At 36.0% G+C, this 23,345-nt stretch overlaps 1 protein-coding gene and 1 long non-coding RNA gene across 7 annotated transcripts in view; one reads left to right on the top strand and one right to left on the bottom strand.

Moving 5' to 3' along the window:
- The window catches only part of DMD (dystrophin), a 2,485,149-nt gene that overhangs the window by 42,049 nt on the left and 2,419,755 nt on the right, over positions 1 to 23,345 (top strand). The window lies entirely within an intron of this gene.
- LOC309621188 overlaps positions 1 to 23,345 on the bottom strand; it is a 1,076,444-nt gene that overhangs the window by 476,934 nt on the left and 576,165 nt on the right. The gene's annotated exons all lie outside the window — the stretch shown is intronic.

The raw sequence follows: 23,345 nt of genomic DNA, 5'->3' as shown, positions 1-23,345 counted from the left end.
TTCTTTTTCATATTCTTTTCCATTACAGTTTGTCAAAGGATATGGAATATAGTTCCCTGTGCTATACAGTAGGACTTTGTTGTTTATCCATCATATATATAATAGTTTGCCTCTGCTAATCCCAACCTCCCATTCCTTCCCTCCCCGGCAGCTCATTTCTTGATTGAGGAAGAATATGGTAAGGAAATAGTTGCTAGACATCCACCAAATTTTGTCTTAAGTATACTTCTTGGCTCTTCTTGTTAGACCATAACTAGAATCAAATGCAGCCACCCTTCATGTAGACAGAGTATGTGACTGCCAATAACTTGACCTTACAGGGGCATCAGAATACTCTTGTCCATCTTCCTCATTTCTGAGCTCAAACCTTTAAAAAAAATGTCAAGTCCCCTATGATCAATTTAGTAGATGCACACTCCCAGTACATGTTCTGTGATGTTCATTCTTCTCTTTCCCCACCATCTTCCTGACACACCCATATCTCTTATTATACTTACTGAGTATATCATTATTTTGACATCTATTAAATTAGAATTCTCCAGGAGGTAATATGTTTGTGTCTATACACTGTGTCTAAAACATTGCCTTAGAAAACAGTTAAGTGAAATGAGAAATGAATATGACCATACCTACCTCCCTAACCTAACATGCATCACTAATGAAAAGCCTAATACGTTCCTGACACCGAGCCATACATTCCCTAGAAGAATCTAAAAAACTGAGAATCTCTATGCATACCAAGGAGTTACATATCCACTGATTAAACTATACCTGAAATTTATAGTACATATTTATATGTGTGTATATATTATAAATATAGTATGTGTATATATCAGTATACACATATATACTGTATGCACACATACTATGCGATGTCACACATATTGTACATATGTGTATACATATACATAACGTTTGACATGTATACATATATACACTATTTTTTTAATGAAATATAGTTGATTTATAATGTGTTAGTTTCTGGTGTACAGCAAAGTGATTCATATATATATGTCCTTATTCTTTGCCATTATGGTTTATTACAGGATATTGAATATTGAATATAGTTCCCTATGCTATACAGTAGGACCTTGTTTATCTATTGTATGTATAGCAGTTTGTATCTGCTAATCCCAAACTCCTAATTTATCCCTCCCTCACCCTCTTTTCCCTTTGGCAACCATAAGTTTGTTTTCTATATTTGTGAGTCAGTTTCTGTTTCATAAATAAGTTCATTTGTATCATATTTTAGATTCCACATATAAGTGATATCATATGGTATTTGGCTTACTTCACTTAGTATGATTATCTCTAGGTCCATCCATGTTGCTGCAAATGGCATTATTTCATTCTTTTTTATGAAAATTCTTTTTCATTCTTTTTTATCCATTCTTCTGTCAGTAGATATTTAGGTTGCTTCCATGCCTTGGCTATTGTAAATAATGCTACTATGAGCATAGGGGTGCATGTATCTTTTTGAATTATGGTTTTCTCAGGGTATATGCCTAGGATTGGGATTGCAGGATCATATGGTAGCTCTATTTTTAGTTTATTAAGGAACCTCCCTACTGTTTTCCATAGTGGCTGCACCAATTTACATTGCCACCAACAGTGTAGGAGGGTTCCTTTTTCTCCACACCCTCTCCAGCATTTATCATCTGTAGACTTTTTAACGATGGCCATTCTGACTGGTGTGAGGTGGTATCTCACTGTAGTTTTGATTTGCATTTCTCTAATAATAAGTGAAGTTGAGCATCTTTTCAAGTGCCTATTGGCCATCTGTATGTCTTCTTTGCAGAAATGTCTATTTAGGTCTTCTGCCCATTTTCTTGATTGGCTTGTTTGATTTTTTTTGTTCTTGAGTTATATGAGCTGTTTGTATATTTTGGAAATTAAGCCCTTGTTATCACATCATTTGCAAATGTTTTCTCCCAGTCTGTAGGCATAAGGTAGGTTTTTATTTGAGGTTTTTCTTGCTTTTTGAGGAAGGCCTGTATCATTATGAACTTCCCTCTAAGAAGTCCGTTTGTTCCTTCCCATAGAGTTTGTATGTACGGTTGTGTTTTCATTGTCATTTGTCTCAAGGTATTTTTAATTTTCTCTTGGATTTCATCATTGACCCATTGGTTTTTTAGTAACATGTTGTTTAGTCTCTATGTAATCATTTTTTTCATGTTTCTTTTTCTTTGGTTGATGTCCAGTTTCATGCTGCTGTTGTCAGAAAAGATGGTTGAAATAATTTCTATCCTCGTAAATTTGTTGAGGCTTGTTTTGTGTCCTAGTATGTGGTCAAGCCTAGAGATTGTTCCATGGTCACTTGAAAAGAATGTGTATTCTGGGGTTTTGGGATATAATGTCCTGAAAATATCAATTAAGTCTAACTGTTCTATTGTATCATTTGGGATCTCTGTTGCCTTATTGATTTTCTGTCTGGAAGATCTGTCCATTGATGTCAGTGGAGGGTTAAAGTTGCCTTCTATAATTGTATTCCCATCAATTTCTCCTGTTATGTCTGTTAGTATTTGTTTTATGTATTTGGGTTCTCGTATATTGGGTGCATATATGGTAACGAGTATAATAGAGTATAATATCCTCTTCTTGTATTGATGCTTTTATCATTATATGTGTTCTTTTTTATCTTTTTTTCATGGCCTTTGTTTTAAAGTCTATTTTGTCTGATATGAGTGTTGCTACCCCTGCTTTCTTGTCATTTCCGTTTGCATGAAATATCTTTTTCCATCCCCTCACTTTCAATCTATGTGTGTCCTTAGCTCTAAAGTGGGTGTCTTGTAGGCAGCATATTGTAGGCTCTTGTTTTTTATCCAGTCTGCCACTCTGTCTTTTGATTGGAGCATTTAGTCCATTGACAAGGTAATTATTGATATGTAATTTATTATTATTGCCATTGTAAGCCTTTTTTCCAGTCAATTTTGTAGTTCTTCATTTCTTCTTTTTTGTTTTTTCTTCTGTGGTTTCATGGTTTTATTTTGTGTTTTGCTTGTGTTCTCTTCTTTTTGGTTTTTGTGAATCTATCGTATGCTTTTGATTTGTGGTTTTCCTGGTTTTCAAGTATGTTAACTCATTACTGTATCTACTTGCTTTAGACTGGTAGTCATATAGGCTCAAACACATTCTAAAAAAATAATAATAATAATCTTACTCTCCTCCCCCCATATTTTATTATTTTGATGTCCTCCTTTACATCTTCATGTTTATCTTTTTGCTGTCCATTGTAGTTACCATTGCTTTCACAAAATTTAAAAATTTTTAAAATCTGTGTACTGGCTTAAGTGATTTACTTTCCAATTGTGATTTTTCTCTTTCCTATAGATTCTTGGATCTTTCCTATTTAGAGAAGACCTTTCAATATTTCTTTTAGGATAGGTTTAGTATTGTTGTATTAGTTTGTGCTTGTCTGAGAAATTCTTTCTCTACTTCTATTCTCAGTGTTAATCTTGCTGGGTAGAGTATCCTAAGTTGCAGGATTTTGCCTTTCAGGACTTTGAATATATCTTGCCACTCCCTTCTGGCCTGCAACTTTTCTGTAGAGAAATCAACCGATAGCCTTATGGGGCTTCCCTTGTAATTGACTCTTTGTTTTCCTCTTGCTGCCTTTGGAATCCTCTCTTTAACTTGTTCCATTTTAATTATAATGTCATGTTGTAGGTATGTTTGCGTTCATCTTGATTGAGACCCTCTGTGCTTCCTGTAGCCAAATATCTGTTTCCTTCTTTAGGTTTGGAAAGTTTTCAGCCATAATTTCTTCAAATACATTTTCAATCACCTTTTCTTCTCCTTCTGGGATCCCTATTAAGTATAGATTGGGATGCTTTATATTATCCCATAGGTCTCATATATTGCTTTCTTTTTTCTTTTCTTTTTCATTTTTCTTTCTCTGCTGTTCTGATTGGGTGATTTCCATTATTCTGTCCTCCAGTTCACTTATTCATTCTTCCGCATTATCCAGTTTGCTATTTATTGCCTTTAGCTCAGCTTTTGTCCCAGAAAATGAGTTTTCTAATTTTAATTGGCTCCTCTTTATAATCTCTAGTTCCTTATTACAGTAATCTCCATTTCTATCAATAGCCTTTCTTAATTCCTTCAGTATTTTCATTACGTCCTCTTTGAACTCGGGGTCTAGTAGACTGGAGAGGTCTGTTTCGTTGTTTATTCTTTCAGGGGAATTCTCAATATTTTAGTTGGGAGTGTTTCTTCTGCTTCTTCATTTTACTTGTATTTCTCTGACTCTGAGTGTAGGAGAAACAGTTATCTACTGTGGTTTTGAAGGGTTGTTTTTATTTGGCAGTGTCCCTATGTAATCCCCATGAGTCTGATATTTTTGGTGTGAGAGCTTTTTTTAATATGGATGCCTGCCTTGTCTTTCCTCAGTGTGCGCTGGCCGTTATCACCTTTATAGGGGGTGTGACTGGTGTTGTGGTGACCAGAGCCTGTGCTGGATATTGAGTGGGAACTCCTCTTTGTTCTGGTGTTGTCACAGCCATGCTGGGGGCAGGGTCTGCTCCCCAGTTGTTGTAGATGCCCCCAGATCACTTTCTGAACTGCAGTATGAGGTAGGCGGGACTGGAGCACTCCTGCTGGGAGAGGAGACACTGAGTATTTGTCTGCAGGAGCTGTCCACTGGGAATTGCACTCTGTGGTGTAGCCTGACACCCACTGTGTGAGCTCACAAAGTACACTGTTTTTGTCACTGCCTTTGGCCCTGCCTCAACTGTGGGAATTGAGGCAATCTGCCTGGGTATCCCTCAGGTGCTGTGCTCACAAAGCCACTAGTGGAGGTCCGTTGGTGCATAAGCACTGAAGTCAGGCACGGGAAGTGCCGTAGTTGTGCACCTGGATCTGCCATGTGAGCTACTGGGTCAGCCCAGACCCTGGCCCTGCCTCTGTGTGCGTGGGCCCACAGAGCCGGAGCCTGCAGCCACTATCACTGGACCCACCCCGGCCAGAGGAGCATCAGTAATCCACTTGGATATCCCACAGGCTCTGAGTTGACAAAGCTGCAGGCGGCACTGCTGGAACAGGGCTCAGATTTCAGACCTGCTTCCTAAGTTGTGAGACCCTTGGGGATTGGCTTGGATTTGAACCCTACCTCTGTGTGTGGGCAACCTGTGAGTGCTTGCATGCTCCCCAAACTTGTAGAGGCAGAACTGTGCCCACTGTGATCATGCAGAAAATGAGGCTGCTATGGCGGGCCCTGCCCCTCCCTTTGAGCACTCATGTTAACAATGGGGCTTCAATGGTGGACCCAGACTCCTTCCTGCACACACCCTTGGTTGCAGTTTGGACCACACTCCAGCACCTTCAGGCTGTCTCCAAGCAGCCAACCCCAGTCCTCTTCCTGGGTCTGTCGGCTGCAGCCCAAGTTTCAGTACCCAACCTCCGCACACACCAGCAGACACTTGTCTTAGTCTAGGAAGTGCAGGGAGGTGGCACTGACCCTCTGTGCTCTTCTCTCCCTGTTCTGCCTGCCACATGGCAGCTGCTGAACTCTTCTTTGGTCTTCTGGAACTCCCTTTCTGTCTCAGCTGATCTCCCCGCCTGTGAAGGATCTTCCCAGGGTGAGGGAACATTTCCTCTTTCACAGCTCCCTCTCAGGGGTTGCAGGTCCCATCCCAATGCCTTTTTTTTTTCTTACTTCATCCCATAGATATACCAAATCTACACCTACATATAAAGCAGTTCCTCCTGAAGAAAACCTGGGTGCTGATGGAATGGCTACCACATATAGGAGGACCACATAGAGACAGATAAGAAAGAGAGAGACATGATATTCATGGTGACCCCACTCCTGACAATTTGCAGTCAGGAGAAATATTGCTGAGGGGCCAAGTGCAGACTTGCCTGCCCTGGGACACAGTGAAAAAACAGCATTATAAAGGGCACCTAGACTATGTAGGAAGGAAATCCGTTTATTAACCCTAGAGCTTCTGCCAAATGAACAGGGAACTGCTGGAGTCCTCTCTGGGGTCGGTGGAACTGGTGAGTACCATGGTTGGAGTCCCCCTGGACTGTACCCACTCTAGCTGCCCCACCAAGGCCCCCTAGGCCCAGAGACTGTCCCTGGCCTGGGCCCACTCCAGCCCCAGCCACCCTGCCAAAGCAGCCTTGGGTACAGTGCTCCCCAGGGACTTCCCAAGGCCCATGCCTGCTCCAGCCAGCCTGCCAAAACCACCAGGTGCAAGCAGTCTACACAGGGGATGCTTCCACAGAAGGTCACTCCTTCAAGATCAGGTAGAAGTAGCTGTTTTACCTAATTTACAGAAACAAAAAAAACAAACGTCAAACAAAATGAAACAGAGGAATATGTTCTAAAATTAAACCCAAGAAAGAAAAAATATAATTCAAGGAAAAAAAAAAACCTTAATGAAATGGAGATAAGTAATTTACCTGATAAAGAAAGAAACGGTCATAAGGATACTCACTGATCTTGGGAGAAGAATGGAGGAACTCAGGGAAAACTTCAGTGGAGACTTAGAAAATATAAGAAAGAACCAATCAGAACTTAATAATACAATAATTGAAATAAAAAACACTAGGGGGAATCAACAAAGATTAGATGATACAGAAGAACAAAAAAGTGATTGGGTGATTTCCACTACTCTGTCTTCCCAATAAGAACAGCAAAAAGAAGGAAAATAAAGGAGGAGGACAGTTTAAGGCACTTCTGGGACAACATCAAGCATAGTAACATTCACATTAAAGGGCTACCAGAAAGAGAAGAGAGAGAGAATGGGACAGAAAACATACTTGAAAAAATTTTGGCTAAAAACTGCCCTAAGTTGTTTTGCTTGGGAAGGACATCTAGGTACAGGAAGCACAGAGAGTCCCAAACAAGATGAACTCGAAGAGATCCACACCAAGACATACCATAATTAAAATGGCAGAAGTTAAAGAGAGAAGCTTATAGGTAGCAGGAGAAAAACAAATAATCACATACAAGGAAAACCCCATAAAACTATAAGCTGATTCTTCAGAAACTTTACAGGCCAGAAGGGAGTGGCAGGGTATATTCAAAGTGTCAAAAAGAAAAAAAACTTATAACCTAGAATGTTCTATCCTGTAAGGTTATCATTTAGAATTGAAAGAGAAATTTCCCCAACAAGCACAAACTAAAGGAGTTCATCAGTAACACCTTTAAAAGAAATGTTAACAAGTCTTTTTGAAATGGAAAAGAAATATCCACAGCTAGAAATAAGAAAATACATGAAATGAAAAATCTCACTGGTTAAGGACAAGTATATGGTGAAGGCAGTGGATCAGCTACTTAAAAAGGTAGTATGAAGATTAAAAGACAAGTAGTACAATCAACTATAATCACAGTAAGTAGTTAAGGGTAAACAAAATTTTAAAATGTTAAATATGACATCAAAATGCAAAACCTTGAGGAAAGATGAAAACTGTAGTGCTTTTACAGTGCCTTTGAACTTAAATGACTATCAGCCTAAAATATATGTCTGTATATATGTAGGTTGATAAATATGAACCTCGTGGTAACTGCAAACCAAAAACCTGCAAAGGGTTCACAAAAAATAAAGAGAAAGGAATCCAAACATAACACTAAAGGAATCTATCAAACCACAAAATAAGAAACCAAGAGGAAAAGACAGAAGAGAGAAGAATTACAAAACCCAGAAAACAAGTAACAAAATGGCAATCATTATATACCTGTCAATAATCACTTTAAATGTTGGTGGACTAAATTCTCCAGTCAAAAGACATAGGGTGGCTGAATGAATTAAAAAAAAAAAAAGACCCATTTCTTTGCTGCCTGCAAGAGATTCACTTCAGATCTAAAGACAGAGTAAAAGTGAAGGAATGGAAAAAGATACTCCATGAAAATGGAAATGAAAAGAAAGCTGAGGTAGCAGTACTTATATCAATCAAAATAGATTTTAAAACAAAGACTGTAACAAAAGATATGGAAGGACATTATATAATGATAAAGGGGTCAATCCAACAAGAGGATATAACATTTTTAAACATTTATGCACCCAAGATAAGAGCACCTAAATATGGAAAGCAAGTATTTCAGACATAAAGGGAGAAATAGCAGTACAATGATAGTAGGAGACTTTAATAACCCACTTATATCAGTGGATAGATCATCCAGAGAAAATCAATAAGGAAACACTGGCATTAAACAACACATTAGACCAGAGGGACTTAATCGATACATAAGAGATCGTTATACCCAAAGGCATCATAATAAACATTCTTTTCAAGCGCACACAGAACATTCTCCAGGATAGATCCTGTGCTAGGCCCCAAAGCAAGTCTTCATAAATTAAAGAAGATTGAAATCACATCAAGTATCTTTTCTGACCACAGCAGCATGTAACTAGAAATCAACTACTAGAAGAAAATGGGAAAGAGTACAAACACGTGAAGACTAAACAACATGCTCCTGAATCAGTGGGTTACTGAAGAAACCATGCAACTAAACCAATGGGTCTTTGAAGAAATCAATGAGAAAATTTAAAAATGCCTTGTGTTTCAATTTTCATTTGTCTCAACTGTTCAAAATGTGTAGGATACAGCAAAAGTAGGTTTTTGAGGGAATTTCATAGCAAAAGTGCTATTACTAAGAAGTGTCAATTCTTGTAAAACATCACTGCGTTAGTATCACTTTTTGTAATCATGCATATACTGTAATAAAAGGCTATTAAAAGTATAATTGATATTAGAGGTTTTAAAATATTAACATTAAAAAAAAGATGTTGTGGTATTTTACAATAGAAACTACTGGTTCCTAGTATACATCATTGTCCCTGAAAATTTTTCATTAAATTCTATGTTATGTATTTCCATTCTTTCTTCCTATATGTCATTATATACAGCTTAAATGGTGGATATTGCCTCTGAGAAAAGGGGTATGGGACACAAGGATTAAGAAGACAGAGTAGGAGTAGTGCAACAGTAGACATTCCTGTGGGCCAAAGAAGAAAAGGACTTCAGATAATGGATGGATGCCTGCATGCATGGATGCATGCATATGCATGTGTGTGTGTGTGTGTATGTATTGTATGTATGTAGCTTTTTTTTCATCTTCCTTCTGCCTTAGTCTTTGCCTCCAGTTGGCCTACAGACAAGTTTTGCTAGTTCTCAACATAAATTGTGCTATTTACCAACATTTTAAAAACTGTATGTGTTTTCATAAAACTTAGATTTCTGGCTCTTCTTGAAAAGTTGAAAGAGCTGGCAACATTGGGCCCACCTTCTCACACTGTTAGACTTTAACGGAGCTATTTCCCTGCAGCTCTCTTCAAACTGGGGAAATGTGGCTTCATCCTTCACAGTTTCTATCACTCCCTGTATTCTCTACATGCTAAAACAGAATGTCCATCATTCACCATTACCTTTGAGCTCTTCTCTGTGTTACGCCTAAGCTGTTCCAATCTTTTTGTAACTGACACATATAGGTCCTAACTTCTGGATTGTGGGAAAGCAGATGCAGTGAGTTGCACATGGGCTATATTGCCTGAACAGTATATACTATTAACAACATGAACTTTAGATGTATACTTGACTTAGCTTTAAGTTCCAGCTCTGCCACTTACTAGCACTGTGATCCATAATATCTTTAAAAGCTACATACAAAAATTGAGTTTGCAGCAGTAGTTAACTTTATTAGTTGGTTTTCCCAATAGAGTGGGTGTGAATATACAGAGAGGGCCAGGGGAGGGGGTGGAGGAGGGAGGGGAAGAAGGGAAGGGAGGGAGAGAACATATGAGAATGTAAGGAATTGGCTCATAGGGTTATGGATACTGACAACTCCCAAGATCTGCAGTCGGCAGGCTAGAGACCCAGGAGGGCTGATGGTACAGTTCCAGTTTGAAAGCTGTTAGGCTCCAGACCCCCCAAAAATCTGTGTCTCAGTTTGAGTCCAAAGACCAGAAAAGACCAAGGTCCAGTTCATCTAGTTAGGCAGGAGGAGTTTCCTCTTACTCAGCTTTTTGTTTTGTTCAGGTCTTCACTTGATTGGATGGGGCCCACCCACACTGAGGAGGCCAATCTTTTTTACTCACTTTCCTGATTCAGGTGTTAATCTCATCCACAAAAACCCTCACAGACTCAACCAAAGTAAAGTTTGGCCAAATGTCTAGGTACCCTCGGCCCAGTCAAGTTTATAGATAAATTAACCATCATATTAACTTACGGTTTTTGAAAGAATAAATGAGATAATGCCTGCAAAGCACTTTAGTACAATGCCTAACTCATAGTATAATTTAAGTAAATATTACTTAGGATTACTAATATCATACTTTTTCCTAGTATTTTAACTCTTTCTTGTCTGGATGTAGTTTCTGATTTCCTTATACAGTGGACGCCCCCCCAACACACACACACACTAGAAAATCCATGGGTAACTTTAAAGTCAGCCCTCCGTATTTGGGTTTCCACATTTGTGGATTCAACCAACCATGAATCATGTGGTACTGTAGTATGTATTTATCAAAAAAATTTGCATAAAAGTGAACCCTTGCAGTTCAAACCTGTGTTGTTCAACGGTACTTTGCTTGAAATCTCATCAAAGAAGAAGACAGACCTTTAGGTATGGGTGTGGATGAGAAAGGAAAGGGAAGAAAACTAGCCTGTGCTGAGCCCCTTCCTACTGTATTCTGGGTAATATTTCTCTATTTGATTCACTCAACATTTTTCTGAAGTGAGCATCATTCCTCACATTCATTTCACAAGTAAATATACTCAAGCCCATGTGACTTACCAAATTCAAACACCAAACTGGTGGATAAAATGGTTTTCCAACATAGGTCTTTCCAACTCTAAAACCCATATTTGTTCCCTTCTAGGGAAGTGCCTCTTGATTCTTTACCACACTTACTCTGGAATCTGAGCATATGTATAATAATGTCTCAGAACCACCAAGGAGTTATCAAAGCTGAGATTCCCAGTTTATACTTACACAGATTTTGTATCAAGTATGCCACATGTACATTCTAAGAGGGAAGTTATTTAGTTGAATTTTCTCTGAGCTAACCCTAAGTTTATTTGAAGAGCCAGGAGGATAGCTTTATTTCCAGAACTCAGTACTCTTCCCCAATCACAGGAAAACATAGAGCTACCACTATAGATAATATTGAAACACAGGATGAGAGCAAAGAAAAGACTCCTAGGGATACCCACAACTTCACATTAAATGCTTCTCACAAACATTGCCTTAAATTTTTAATGAAAGCCAAGTAAAATGATTCATTTGTTGTAAAGAGGGGTAGTTTAACTATACATTCATCAGTAGTATTTCAGTCAACAGTGCAGAACAATAGCAATGACAAAAAAAATGTTGTCTTTAAGGGTAACTATAAACTGCTTAACCTGATTTGTAAATGTATATTCATATTTTGATGGTGGTAGGAATCTAAGCCAATGTAAAATTTCAGTTTTTGCTTAATGTTTTTAAAATTTATTTTTCAATCATAATTTTAGAGACAATATAGGATACTACTTAGTGGAAAGCAAAGGTAGTTATATACATATGGGGACTCTAATAGTACTAAAATTAGAATAATTAGACCTGAGAACCAAAATTTCAAATTTTCTAACTGTTGCAGAAATAATATGCTGTCAAATCACAGGAAGTACACTAAAAATGGGATGAGCTATTCCTGAATAACCTAGGACATAGGTTGTAACTTCTCTGCCACTCATTTTTCTTTCTTATAAAATGGGAGAATGGTATTATATATTTCATAGCATTTGTGACAATTGAGTATTAAATAAGTTAATAATTAAAGTTGATATTGAACAAGGACTTTTGGCCATCAGTCATTTCACATACTCCTATGCAACTAAGAAAAGTTAAATAACTTGTGCAACTTCTTTTAATAGGACACCTCACAAAAAAAAAAAATTACAATGTGGCTGCCATCAGAGTCCATGGTAATAAATACATGTTATAAACTGGGTTAAATGACTATAGAATTTACAAAACCAGCATTCTGGGTTTTTTTCCCTTTCTGAGTAGGTCTTTTAAAAATATCCTCCATGGATTACTCAACTGGAGAAGCTTGGTGGAATAATCTATCCTACTTAGATGACAATTCATGGTGAGGGGGTAAATGGTAGAGAGGATTAGGAGAAGCAGGGCAACTGTATCAAACCCATGGGCCAGTTTGTCATAACTTAGGATTCTAATGCTTCTTGTTTTGTTTGTACAAAACACTGTAAGTGAAAGTGCTAAAAGATAGTTTCAGAAACGAGGCTTATGTTTCGTAATGAATCCTTAAAATCTGTGATACTACACAAAACAGGCTTTTGCTGTGAGACAAATGTACCTCTCGTGTCAAGCCTTCGGTCCATAAGTTTATGAATCAAAAATGAATAGTTTTCAAGGGAATTTCATTAATATGAGAGCCATCAAGATAACAGAAATAGTCAATTAGGATAACAGAAATAGTCAATCCTGTAACAACCAGTGGGATCTAAATATAATAGTGTCATAGATATATAATTTGCTTTAACAAAACTTAAAATTTGAAGAGAAGTTGACAAAACATAACCACTGTATTGTGTTATAATGCTACAGTGAATATTTTGTAAAGGGTAAAGAGCTTGGTAAATTGAAAAAAATGTTTTACACTATCTCTTTTTTTTTTTTTTTTTTTTTTTTTTTTTACAGTTTTCAGTGTTTTGTTTTGTTTTTTTTTTTCCCCTCTCTAGGGAATAACAAATTGATGTATATATTTGGGAGGAGTTGATGCTGCTCTTTGTAACCAACATTGGTACCAATTTTTAAAAAAACAAATGCTTTGAAAAAATATCAAAGTCCTTTTCATTTTTAATTTTTTGTTTACAATTGAGTTATAGGAGTTCTTTATATATTTTGAATATTAATGCTTTATCAGATATATGGTTTGCAAATATTTTCTCCTACTCTTTAGATTGCCTTTTCATTCTGTTTCTTTTGCTGTGCAGGAGCTTTTTAGTTTGATGTAGTCCCACTTTTCAATTTTTGTTTTTGTTGCCTTTGTTTTTATTGTTATATCCAAGAAATGATTGTAAAGATTGTTAAGTAGTTTTTTCTCCTGTGTTTTCTTCTAGGAGTTTTACAGTTTCAGGTCTTACATTTCACTCTTTCGTCCATTTTGAGTTGATTTTTGTGTATGGTGTAAAGTATGGATCCAATTTTATTTTATATGCCTGTGGATATCCAGTTTTCCCTAGGCCATTAGTTGAAGAGACTGTCCTTTCCCATTGTGTGTTCTTCACTCTTGAAGATCAGTTGACTGTATATGTATGGGTTTATTTCTGGACTCTGTATTCTGTTCCACTGATCTATATGTCTGTCCTTATGCCAGTATCATACTGTTTGGATTATGTAGCTTTTTAATATATTTTGAAGTCAGGAAGTGAGATGCCTTTGTTGTTCTTTCTCAAGATTGATTTTGGCTATTTATGGTATTTTGTGGTTCTGTATGAATTTTAGGATTGTGTTTCTGTTTCTGTAAAAATGCCATTGGGATTTTGATGGAGATAGCACTGAATTCAATGTTGGACATACAAATATACATACAATAGGTATATGAAAAGATGTTCAACATCATTCATCATCTGGGAAATATGAATAAAAACGACAATGAGGTATCACCTAACACCTGTTAGGATGGCTATTATCCTAAAAGAAATAAAATAAAGATAATAAGTGTGGATGAGGATGTGTAGAAATTGGAATGCTTCTACACAGTTGGTGGGAATGTAAAATGGTGCAGCCACTATGTACAACAGTATGGAACTTCCTCAAAAAAATTAAAAATGGCACTACATAATCCAGCAATCCCACTTCTGGGTATATAGCCAAAAGAATTGAAATCAGGATCTGAAAGGGATATCTGCACTCCCATGTGAATTGTAGCATTATTATTCACAATAGCCAAGACATGGAAACAACCTAAGTGTCTATTGACAGATGAATAGATTTTTTTAAATGTGGTAAATACATACAGTGGAATATTATTCAGCCATTAAAAAAAGGAAATACTGCCATTTGTGACAATATGGATGAACCTGGTGGACAGTATGCTAAGTGAAATAAACCAGTTGTAGAAGGATGAATACTGAATGATTCCACTTAGGAAGAATCTAAAACAGTGAAACTCAAAGAAACAAAGAGTAAAATGATGGTTGCCAGAGGGTGGGGATAGGGGGAATTGGGGTATTGGCTGTTAAACAATTATAAAGTTGCAGGTATACAAAATGAACAAGTTCTAGAGATCTCCTGTACAACACAGTGCCTATAGCTAACAAGTCAGTATTGTACATCTATAAATTAGTTGGAAGTAGATGTCATGTTTAAATGTTTTACCACAAAAACAAAACATTGGGGCAGCAGGAAATCTTTAGAGGTGATGGATGTATTTATCATCTTGATTTTGGTGATGGTTTCACATATGTATGCATATCTCCAAACTCACCAAATTGTATACTTTAATCATGTCCAGGTTTTTTGTATATCAGTTATACCTCAATAAAGCTGTTAAAAAAGCTGAACTTATTTGCATGTTTTGTTTATGAATTAATGATGTACATTTCATCCTAAAAAATGATGTATATAGAAGAAAACACGTTGTTGGGGGTATATACTTATGATTTTCACCTTTTTCCCATTCTCCTTTAAATATAATGCAAGTTCATTTTTTAGAGATAAAAAGTATTTCTATAACAGTAAATTATTAATTACATCTGTAGATTTAATCATATTGACCTTATTAGACAATTTAAATGAACATTTTTATTAGGGTAGCATCTCAGAATAAGTCCACATGTTCCATGTTTTTAATGTATTTTTTGATGAATACCAACTGCTTAAGTTGTGGCATTTCTTTATATTTATATAATTTAATTACTAGCTTCAGGGTTCAAAGAGTACTGCTTTGGATATAATTAATTTTAATAACTTGCTCTAAAGACTGAGTTTATCAACAGTCCTGTGCTCTTCAGTTGTGTATTAATTGTATAATAGTAAAAGTATATCTAGAAAAGGGGAAAAGCATATAATATACTAAATAATTTCTAAGTAAATGTTTGTCTAAATTAGTAGCCTGACTGTAAGTTAGTCATTAAGTTGTATTGGCTGTAAGGTTTTGAAGTCATAATCTGAGGCCTAAATATTCCCTTGCCAAAGATCATCAAAATCATCAAGTGACTTAAAGACAGTAGGTTGCCAATTTGTTAAAGGTCAAGAAGTTGGAAGAATTGGTTGAGCTTTAGAGATTGTATTTATTGGGAACTAAGTTTTCCCACTAATACCACAAAAATTGAGAATGATAGACTCAGGTTGGCAGGGTTTCAGCCACCAGCTGCCTCTTAATGACTTTCCCAGCTGTGATAGTTGTAGGACTGAGTTTTAGGCTGTATCCTTAATTTGGGGTTGTTCATTTATTTATGTAAAGGTAAATATTTTATCTAAGGCTTTTTTTCTTTAGTGTATGGGCAACAAATTAGAGTGAATTTCAGAACTACTTTAGTTGGTAAAAATTCCTTTCAAGTCTACTCCTTTTATAAAAATTGAGTATTTTCGAAATGTCTTAGATTGAAATGGAATGCTCTATATAGTTAATTATAAATTTCCCCTTTTCTGTTGACAGTCTACTTGGCAGAGAAAGAACAGAAAAGGACTAGTACTGCTCATAGATTCAAAGCGGCTCTTGAATCTGGTTGTAACAGGAATGGATAATAGGAGAAAACATGCTAGCCAGGTCCCCGGACGTCCCACTTTTCATCCACACCAGTGCAAACATGGCCCTGCAGAGAGGTCATGGGCAAATTCTCTGAAAAACACCAATAGTGAGAAGTGATGGGTGGAAACTGAGCCCAGATTATACCTCCAGAGTTATTTCATCTTGTGATATATTTTCAGACCTATTCCATAAACTCATCAATAGAGACATAAACTTCATAATAGCTTTAGTCCTTATTACTGAATGTAAATTATAAACCAAATTTTGGATACAGTAGGAGGAATATCAGCCCATTTAGGAAAACAAGATATGTCAGGTGTCCAAGCATTATAAAAGAAAACAAAGAAGACTATATTATACTAGACAAACATATTTAGTGGAGCAAATAGAAAAAGAATGTAAAATAAGTGTGATGAATTTGTTCAACAAGATGAAAGAAGATGGTGATAACATGAAATAGAAAAAACAATTATTAAAAGAAATGAACCAATTAGAAATATTTGTATGGGAATACATGGTAGTCAGAATAAGAACTCACTAGATGGATGAGTTGAAGAGCCAGATGAAAGCTTCTGGAAGACTAGTTATCTGGAAGACAAAGAGAACTTTCCGTGGATTTGCGTCAAATGGGGAGGCACAAGTAGAATTATTCAATATAAATTTAAATTATATATGGGTTCTAATCTGATATGTATAGGGTGATATCTCATTGTGGTTTTGATTTGTATCTCTCTGAGAATTAGTGACACTGAGCATTTATTCATATACCTGTTGGCCATTTGTATAACTTCTTTAGATAAATGCCTAAGTCCTTAAACCATTTTTAAATCAGATTGTTAGTTTTTGTTTTGTTTTTTCAATGTTGAATTGTAGGAGTTCCTTACATATTTTGGAGATTCTCTTTTTAAGATACATGGTTTGCAAATATCTTCTTCCATATGTTGACTTTTCATTTCATTTGTTTCCTTTATTATGCAGAAGTGTTTAGTTTGATGTAGTCTGTTGTCTATTTTTGCCTTTTTTGCCTATGCTTTTAGTGTCATATCCATGAAACCATTACCAAGACTAGTGTTATAAAGCTTTTCCCTCATGTTTCCTTCTAGGTTTTAGAGTCTCAGGTATAAAATTTAAGTCTTTAACCCATTTTGAGTTGATTTCTGTGTCTGGTGTAAGATACCGATTGAACTTCATTATTTTACTTGTGTATATCCAGTGTTCCCAGGGCTGTTTGTTGAAGAGATTTATCTTTTTCGTGTGTTCAAGAACCCTTATCAAAGACAAGTTGACCATATATGTGCAGATTTATTTCTGGGGTCTCTATTCTTTTCCATTGGTCTATACGTCTGTCTTTATGCTAGTACCATATTGCTTTGATTGTGTAACACTGTAATATGTTTTGAAACCAGGTAACACTTCCATGAGCCTCATTATAAAGTGTTGTAAAATACATTAATTTGATAGGATGCTTGTCTTATACCCTTGTGTGCCTTCTTCCAAAGACTTTCAGTTTGGATACTAGATTCCAATTATCCAAAATAAGTAGAAGGATATGTGAGGTACTTAAACTATTAAGGTAAGAACTTAGGGTAATCAGAAACAATGTTGCTAGAATCTTACCCTTATAAAGGACTACAGTATTTTCAGTTGAATTAATGAACTTCTTTTATTACCATGGAAAAAATAGGCACATTTTGTAGACATTCTCTAAAATAGATGCTAACATTTATTATTCATGATTTTATGCTTAAATTTCTCTATTTTTTTGTTCATCTAATCATAACCTCTTAATTATTCAGAACATCTTATAGAATGTAAGGCTATTCATCATTGTTGACAGTGTCAAGAAAGGATCTATGATTTATATTGTAATGTATTTATTAGTGTACACATTTCATCCTTTATCCTATTTTGCTAAAATTTCATTATTTGAAATAAAAACTAAAAATGAGACACATAAATAACTGAAAATAATAGGAAAATTCTGAGGTATTAGGAGTGTTTAAAAATGAGTATTTCTGGTGGTAGAAAATAAAATTTTGTGAATACAAGATAGGAATGATCATTTACACTAATACTTCCCACATGTTTTATAGTTGACTACTACAAGTAAACTTAATGCCTAATGAGACCTTTCTTACTAGGAGGCTGTAGTTCTGAGATTGAGACTCTATATTTTTAGACATAAACTTTGAATGCTATTACTTCGTACTTCCTCATAAAACTTGCTTCTCCAATTGTCCCATTTCCTAACTTTCTTAGTAGAGCAGTGTATGTTGGCTTTTGCTTTTATTCACAAGCATCAGTGAAAAATATCTGTCCAAGTTTACAAATTTCTTTGTTGCTAAATATGTCTCTCTTCATCTTTTATTTTTGTTAGTATTTGACACTCTTATACAGCCCCTTATATACTATAGAACACTTCTTTTTAAAGTAACAAAACAGGAAACAAAACAAAGAACAGCTCAGACCTACTTACACAAAAGTGGAATTCATTGATTCTTATAATATAAGCAGCAGTGTCAGGGCAGGTTATAGGGTATCTTTGCCCTGCTTCCCTCCTTTTCGTCTCAGTTTGGTGGTTTTCAGAAACAGTATGGTCTGTACTTATGGTTACAAAATCACAGCAGTACCCTGTGTTGGAGAATTCTCAGATGAAGACTCGTTATCATTGGATTTAACTGTGTCACATGATCATTCATGAATCAAGAACTGGAAGGAGGATTAGGTGTATCAAATAGACATAAGCAAATCAGGCACATACCCAGAAACTAGAGCTATGTTGCTAAATGCCAAGACCATCCAAAAATTTGGCCTGAGAGTAAAAGGTAGTAGCTTCCCAAATGAAATTGTGTGCTTTTATCCAAAGACTAGAGCTGAATGCATGCTGGGTGGCAAAATCACTGCGTGTTTCCTATACAACTCTCTTTGAAAATGTTTCATCTCTTGACTCCTATGAAAAATCACTCTTCCTTGGTTTTCTTCCATCTTCTTGGCGGTTCTTACTTTGCCTTATGTCTTAACTATGATTCCTTTGTCTCACCTTTAAATATTGGTTATTCTCAAGGCTCTATTCTAATCACCTTTGTCACTCTACATAGGCTTTATCATTCACTTCTGTTTCAGTTACCAACTTTACATTGATGGTCTTGAATTCTATGAATCCATTCTGCTTTATCTTTTGCCTCACAAGCTCCAGAACTGGGATGTCCCACTGAATATTTCTAACTGAATGATCTCAGACCTCAAAAACCCTATACTTTATAAATAGTACTCTCATCAACTCAGCCCCTTCTGCAAACCTGTCTTCTCATATTTTCATCAAACAGCAATATTACTCACTTAGATGACCATTCAAGACAACAAGGAATCTTGTTTATTTCCTACTCTATTTCAACTCTAAGGAATTTACTGAAGAGTTTTAGCTTATTTTCTCTAGTATTTCTTGGATCTGTCCTACTACCCTCCTTTTTCTCTTTTCTTTTTTAATCTTATCTTATTGTAGGTCTTCATCAAGCACTCTTTCCATTCTTGCTCTCTTTATATCATCCTTCTACTAGGTTTTCATTTCTAAAACAGATACATGGTCCTGTCACTGTTGTCGATCCCAAGTTCATTTGGCCAACACACAGTGAGGCCAAACAAACCGAAACGTTGGAGTTTGGAGCAGAGAAAGGTTTATTGCAAGGGTCAAGCAGGGGAAACAGGCAGCTTGTGTTCAGAAGACCCGAACTCCCCAATGGTTTTTCAGGGAAGAGTTATTCAAGGCAAACTTGGGGTGAGGGCTGCAGGGTATGTGACTTGCTTCTGATTGGCTGGTGGTTTAAGGTAACAGGATGGTGTTCCAGGAATATCAATCTTTAGGCTTCTGATTCCAACCAGTCTGGGGTCCAGTGAAGTTACCATCCTCCACCTGGGTGGGAACCTTAGTTCCTATGGAAGAACTCAGAGAGATGCATCAGATTGTTATGTATATCCCTTGAGAAGGAGCTAGGACTCTGTTTTATCACTGCAGCGTTGTTTTTTGACTACTTTTCCTTTGTTTCTGCATTCTCTCACTTCCCTAATTAGTAACTGAATCTGCCTTTGGGAACTGAGGGAAGGTCTAGGAGGCTGAAGCCTTTTTCCTACAAACAAGAAACGGGGGGGACATGGTCCTGCTCAGTTTCATCACCTTGCTGCCGAAGGTGTTTTTTAGCTCCCCATTGACATGTGGATAATGTCCAAACTACTTAGCATTGTATATGATCTGGACATGACTGCTTCAGTCTCATGTTTCAGCATTATCCATTTCAAATCATATGCTTTCTATATCATGCTGCTTGAAGTCCCTTGAATATGCCCATCTTATTTCATGCTCCCCTGAGTATCCATGACCGCCTGTTCTCTCTAACTCTCCAGGTTGCCCTTCACCTGTTTGCTTTTTTCCCCCTCAGATAATGCTTACTTACCCTTTAAGACTCAGTTCAACTTTCATACCTTCCAAGAAACCTTGCCAAACGCCCATTTCCACCATGTCTGGGTTAGATGCCTCTTGACAGTTTTCATACCATCATGGAAAAAGCTCTGAGTTCATCACTCTTGCCTCTAATCATCCCTTTATTCATTCATCCTCCTTACAAGGTATTTTTTTGGAATAAGGAGGGCTAGTGTGTAGCACATTTCATAAATATTAGTGAATAAAGTAATTCAGTGTTTTTTTTTTTTTTTTTTACAAGCTGTCATAACATAGAAAAATATTTAAGAGTTTACTTTTTGGTGGATTTTTATAGTTCTATGCCTTAAAATTCTGTATTAGTAGCTATTCATAATGTTGCTATTTATTTATCATGTGTTGATACAGAATATTTGATATTTCTGAAGCTTATATTACCATGCCCATTTGTATGTTGTTTCCAATATTGACATTATCAGAATGCAGCACTCTTTCATTTTATACATTTACGCTGAAAATTACATTTTAAGTTAAATGTTTTTTGGCATTATACATATCTTAGGTATTCACCTTTTCCTCATCCTTTCAAAAAATCCTCTTATGCCTTATGCTCAATATCATGAACAATATATTTATTTCTGTCCTCTATGTGGTGCAATAAAGCCCTTGACATCATTTTAAAAAACATTTTGTCTATACTAGTTTTCCCATTTCATATCTTTTTGGTATAGTGTAAGGAAGACTAGAATTGACTGAGACTTAAGAAATCTAAATTTATGTCCTGAATATAAACCTAATTCTGTTTTGTGGCCAATACCTTTGTGCCTCAATTTCCTTCTTTCCAGTGCTATGTTTTGATGATTATGTATTCTGTACATTTATAATACGATACTTTTTTCATTTTTCTGGGCACAGTATATATAACATTGAACCAAAGTAAAAGTTCCCACTCTCACATGGCTTACATTCAAAGAGAGAGGAAATAAATAAATATGTACTATGTCATAGGTGATAAATGCAGTTGTGCCCTATATGTGCATCCGGCATTGGGTTTGGCAAGTATTATTTAGTCAACGAACATCAATTTTTCTCTAGGACTGAGTGAAATAACTTTCTTGACTTTCTTAAGACTTATATCCTGACCCAAAGAACAGAATTATCTTCAGTCTGGCAATTACTTGTGTGACAGTACACACAACTCTTTTAAGTTTACTCATCAAGTGTATAGTCTCCCTTTGTACTTCGAGTGCCTCCAACCATTGCATTCCAGCAAAATTTAGGAGCTTCTCACTAAGCTGAAAAAATAATTCCCTATTTTCCTGTGGTTTCCTTGATCTCTTAATTATTGTCTTATATATTACCTGCGGCGTTTGTTGATAGGTAAATAATTATACTAATCCATCGTATTTTGTGTCTATAATAGCTGAGGCTTCTTAAAATTAAAATCTCAAAAAAAATAAAATATTACATTAAATTAATGCACTGTGCTAAAAATGTTGTTAATCTTTAATTACCCTGTATTTTTAAAATTATACCTATCTACCCTTTAGATTCAGGGAAAAAGATAGTTATTGGGAGGAAAAGATGTAACTGAAACACTTTTTCCTTTTAGAAAGAATCTGATAAGAGAAAACAAACAAATGTGGCGTGATAGATCTGCAGGTAGTGATTAAAGTAATGTGTGAAGAATTCAAGAAGTCTAAGTGACGTGATCGACACTATCATCAGTCTGTGAATTATAGGAAGTAGGTAGATCCATACATGACTTGCATCCCTCTGATCAGAGCATTCCCATGGTCTACCTAATGCTTATTTGTCTGTCTGTGCTTGCAGAATGCAAGCTCTATTTAACATGAAGCATAGTGAGACAAACATTAAGGAAAATATCTTGTGTAAACACAAAATTTGTATAAGAATTGTTGAAGTGGCATTACTCTGTTTTTGGTATGTTTTGTCTTAGAATATTCAGAGTTGATGGTATTAATTGTAAAGTAAATGTTACTTGCTTTGCAGATGACAGTTTTACTCTTTCATGCTTTTTAAAGTTTATATGAGTTACTCAGAATCTATTCTATACTAATGGTATTTTCCAACAGGTTAGGGATTAGTAGTGGAGCTGTAGAGGTAAGATATCCCAGCTTTATATTCCAGCTCGGTCATTTTTCTGCTGTGTGATCTTAAACAATCCTCTGCAATCTTTAGTTTTATTCATGTATTAGTCAGCCATTGCAACAATAATGCTGTAGAATCATAACCAATAATCTCAGTGGTTGACAGCAACAAACATTGCTTTCTCATTCATTGGTATGTGTATAGGCTAGGTCTCAGCTGAACTTGGTTGGGTTTGACTCCAGACTGAGAGAGTGCTCATCTCTGTTCCCCAGGATGCCTCTTTCTGAAAACAGGAGCTATTCGGGCAGTGCTCTTCCCAAAGCAAATGAGAGAATTACAAGGTACACAGCCAAACCATGCAAGACATTTGAAGTTTGTATTAATATTCCATTGGCCAAAACAAGTCACATGGCCAAGCCTGATACCAAAGAGGCAAGGGAATATAATTCTCCCATAGAGAGGAAAAGGAGAATTTTTTTTTTTTTTAGGAAATAAACAACAAAACCCCACCATACTTATCTATAAATTTGAATTTATTGTACCTCTTATATGAGTTTTTATATGGTGTAAGTGAAATAAAATATTAAAATACTTAGACTACATTTATATTTTGCAAAATAATGGTAGTTTATATTTTATTAGAGACCCCAAAATGATGGAAACCAAGAGTCTATTTAGAAACGAGTGTATTTACATAGGCAAAGTTATACAAACCAATTACTACAGAAGTGTGAAAAGTTCTGGGACAATACCATGGGTAAGGATCAGTGTCCTCACAGGGAAGGAAGCCCTTCATTCTCCTAGGACAAATCAGAGAGGACTTACTAGAAGAGGTGAGTCTTGAAGTATGAGTAGGGTACTACAAAATAAATAAGGGAGGGGAGAATATAGTGAGAAAATAGAATTGCCTATGCAGAAAAAGCACAGAAGAGAAAAATAAATGGAATCTGCAGATATTTTGATTTGGCTGTATTTTAAGTCATGTGGTTAGATTTTTATTCTCTAGCTGGGAGAACATTGAATAGTTTCAGCATGAAAATGGCCTTAATTGGATTTTGAAATATATAAAATACATTTCTATGTCTGTGTGG

This window comes from Balaenoptera borealis, assembly GCF_965194805.1.
Source record: "Balaenoptera borealis genome assembly, chromosome: X".
NCBI classification, from domain to species: domain Eukaryota; kingdom Metazoa; phylum Chordata; class Mammalia; order Artiodactyla; family Balaenopteridae; genus Balaenoptera; species Balaenoptera borealis.
This window is presented reverse-complemented; position numbering and strand designations above follow the sequence as displayed.